This window comes from Calidris pugnax, unplaced genomic scaffold, assembly GCF_001431845.1.
Source record: "Calidris pugnax isolate Ruff unplaced genomic scaffold, ASM143184v1 scaffold92, whole genome shotgun sequence".
Taxonomy (NCBI): domain Eukaryota; kingdom Metazoa; phylum Chordata; class Aves; order Charadriiformes; family Scolopacidae; genus Calidris; species Calidris pugnax.
Window position 1 is genome coordinate 146,723 of NW_015090823.1, and position 4,267 is coordinate 150,989.

Here is a 4,267-nt window from a genome sequence, read left to right on the forward strand (position 1 = left end):
CCTTTGGTCCTACCCTCCCAGTGAAATACAGACAGGGACTGGGATTCACATGAGTTAGGCTGGCTGAGGGCAGCACTGATGTCTATCCTATATGTCCGTATAGACAAAGGCTGATACAAGCAGCCCAGATTTTTAGATCATAGAATCATAGAGTCATCTGGGTCGGAAGGGACCTTAAAAGTCATCTAGTCCAACCCCCCCACAGTCAGCAGGGACACCCCCAACTAGACCAGGTTGCCCAGGGCCTCGTCGAGCCTCGCCTTGAATATCTCCAGGGATGGGGCCTCAACCACCTCCCTGGGCAACCTGTTCCAGTGTTCCACAACCCTCATAGTAAAGAACTTATTCCTAATGTCTAATCTAAATCTGCTTTTCTCCAGTTTAAAGCCATTACCCCTTGTTCTGTCATTGACAGCCTTTGTAAACAGGTTCTCCCCAGCCTTCTTGTAGGTCCCCTTCAGGTACTGGAAGGCAGCTATTAGGTCTCCCTGGAGCCTCCTCTTCTCCAGGCTGAACAACCCCAGCTCCCTCAGCCTGTCCTCATAGCAGAGGTGCTCCAACCCCCCCGGTCATCTTTGTGGCCCTCCTCTGGACCCGCTCTAACAGGTCCATACCCTTCTTATATTGAGGGCTCCAGATCTGCGCAGTAAGGTACAGTTAAACTGGCTTGACAAATGCACTGACATCTCTTGCATGTGTGACAGGCAATCCAGTAGACCGTCCTGTTGTTGAAATTCCTGTGCATCTGATTTCCATTGAGATGCCTTCCAAACCTGTTTACCTGGCTGTGTGGCTAGTGATTGTTACTTTTGGCAATCAGCTAACTACACTGCCTAGTAACTAGGCTGCTGTGAGAGACAGTTCCTTTTCAGCTCCTACTTGGATGAAGACTGGGGTTTTGTTAAAAAAAAAGCAGCAGGTTCTAGCGCTACAAAGTATTTTCTCCGTTACTAAAATTCCTGAACGTTAAGCAAAGTAGTCAGAGTAAAAAAGATTTCTAGCATACAGTGAGTTTAATATTTAATCATTGGTCAAAACCCCCTCCACATACTAGCTTGGTAAGTAAGACGTGAAAGCTGGATGAAAATTATTTTCCTAATACCCGACAGATAAACTGAAAGGTACAACCAAAAAAATTCTTAGTCCAATCCTGGTGCATAAACAAATAAGTATAAAATAAGTCTTCATGTGGCTAAGCAATTTAAACACAACAGGCAGCAGTCTTGCTGCAGGAAAGTTCCCAAGACTTAGCACCAACTTCAAGAAATCTAAGGTTTCACTTGATATTGGCCACATATACCATACACTTCTGTCAGACAGCTAAAATTCTGGAAATAAAGCTGCAAATGAATTAACATTATTAATAACTTTACACTAGGAATAAGGATGTTGTAAGGAAGTTTTGTAGTGCAGTTTTCCGTGCTGAGGCTGTAGCAGGGAATCCTGTGCCTTGTTTTGATGGCAGTGAAGTTAGTGATTGTGAAGCAGTGGATACAATCAGCTAACTACACTGCCTACAAACCAAGCACTACTCTTGTGATGGTGTCATGGCGTTCAAACCTAGAAAAAAAAGAAAGTACCTCCAATAATTATATTAACATACTCTGTCTCCTCAAATGCTCTTATAATAACAAGCAGTTGACAATAATGGAAAATGTTGCTTCTGTCGCCCTTACCGTTATTCTGCTAAAGCCAAAGTCTTTAATAACATCACAAATTAATTGTTCCAAATAATTGAAAACTGCAGTGGATGCATCATAACCATCATTTCTGGAGTAAAAAGAGACAAAGCAATGAAATACTAATGGGAAGTGAGAAAAGCCTTGGCATGCAGTTCTTGCTGCATGAATGCAGACTAAGTGGTAGCTGTGTTGAGAGCTGGATGTGCAAATGCAGCTGCAAATTTGGACCAAGACAAAATGTTCAACATGAATAACCTTCTACCTGGTTTACAGCATATCAGCTGTTAGTGTTTATGTCACAGTGATCCTACTTATCCTTGTTGTCTCGTTGAGGCATTTGAGTTAATGTCCTACAGCACCCATTTTGTGCAGTTTCATTTGAAGTTTTTCGGAAGAAACTGTGTGTAACTACAGCTGCAGTAAGAATGGTAGAATTTCACCAGTTCCCTGAACTTCAGAAAGCCTTTTTTTTTTCCAGAAAAATACAGGAATGCAGATCATGCTGGTAGTCAGATGTCAGTCTGCTCAAACCTTTTGCACTAATTTGTGGTAGCTAAAGAAATCAGCAAATCTGTTCAGCAGAACAGAACTGAATGTGTGTAAGTAGTTATAATCAATTATGCCTTGTGTCTAATACCTGTATATGCAATTAATAATGTGATAAAAATATCTTATGTAAATTTATCAGGCCATTCCTAAATCAGGAGTGAGACAAAGTCTGTGAGGTTACAAAGATAAGTTTGTCGGCAATTTTGCTAGCTTACACCCATAAATGCCTTATTGTTAAAATGCATAAAAAGAATTCAGGACTTACCCCCAAGAAGCTTACCTTGTAATAATCCTGATAAAGACTGAATTAATAATAAAATGCTTAATAAGATTTAATGGAAAGGGAAAACCGACTAGCTTCTTCACTCCTCATTTTCTTCCCTTTCCCATGGCGAGCACAGCAACCTATTCACTGAGCAGCCAGCAGTCTTCCACTGGCAGACATGCCTCTTGAGATGGTTCCTTAGGTGGTCCCTGGGTGCCCCATCTCTTCCCCTGGGACTCCTGGGTTGGAGTGTCCCCAGTCTGGGCTGTGGGTCAGCCCCATGCCTGTAACCTTTGTGTACGCTCTGTCGTCATGGTCACTCACCTGAGGCTTGTGCATGGAGACTGGACTGTTGCTTTGAAACATGCAGATGGCTCTTGCCATACGAAGCTTTGTTTCAAAATAGGTTTCTATGGGCAAAGTCAATAGGGAAGCACACATGGAGTTTCTGCCCTGCTTCTGTGGACAAATGGCTACAGGTTGTGTCACAGACGCCAAAGGTGATCCAGGCTTTAGTGTCACATGCAGCAGTTCAGACACACGCTTCTAGGCTCATAGCTGGATACTGGGGCTTCAGCCTGGTCTTATTCATGCCAGGATTGTAGCTGCCATAGAGGAAGCCCCCGAAAAGACAGACTAACAGCTCAAAAGAGTGAATGTCTTGTGCTCCTGCAGTGGGAGGCACACGCTGCACATCTTCACCCAACAGTGACCCACACCACCTTTCTCCCTATTTCTTGGGGGCCTAGGCAGTCATTTCTGTATGCTGCTCTTGACCTGTTGAGCTCATTGCAGTCCTCACTCCCTTGCATTTCAGGTCTTGTTTGTCTAAGTAACCCTTTGCTCTTGTCTTCCTCACAGTCAGCACCTACACAACCCATCCTGCTGCCACTTATGTTTGGAGGGGCGGATAAGCCCGTATGGATTGGTACAATGCTGACTGTCCCCACTTTACGCTGTCCTTTGCTCCATGCTAGCCACACTGGCAACCCAGGCATAGCAGGCGAAAAGACGTTTTGTGCTCTGCATTGCCCCTTTTGTATGGGAAGAACTGCAAGAGAAAGAAAACATGCTCCTCCCTGCCATGTTAGCAACAGTCAAAGGTGTAATTCTGTGACCCACAAGTGCTGTAAGAATAAGACTTTCCAGACCATCTAGTGATTTGGGTTATCTAACTGACCTGAGATGCGTTTGAAGGGCTTGTCCTTTAGAAATTTCTGGGCAGCCCACCCTCTTTGAGAGCTACATGCATCTATAAGGATCATGGAAATTGTGTCCAGCTGGATGGCTCAAATCTCTTGTCCCCATGAATTGCAAAGTTTTTCTCTTCTGCAAAGGAAGATGGCAGGTCACAGAATGAGGGCAAAAGCAGGTCCTGAAATCAACTGTTACAGATGGAGTTTCGAGCCAGAACATCTTCCATAGTTGTGGAATGTACCTCCTTAGCTGTTACACCTTATCTCCTGTATATGCCCTGCATGACACTGTTTTATCACACCATTGTGGTTTGCCTGCTTACCTGTGTAATATGGGTGTTCTCACAGACCTTGTTTGAAAGACCTTTTACATCAGCGAGTGTTTTCCTTGGGCACGAGGCTCTTCCTGGTCAGTGTACTTAGCACGGTCATACTGTCGTGTGCTTTGCATAATAAAGACCGGTACTCATAGTAAAATCTTTAACCAAAAAAATCATTTGTAAGTACGTATCGCTTAGGTTTTTACAGGACACTCATTGAGTAACTTAGTAATCAAGAAGAAAACCTTAGTCAGA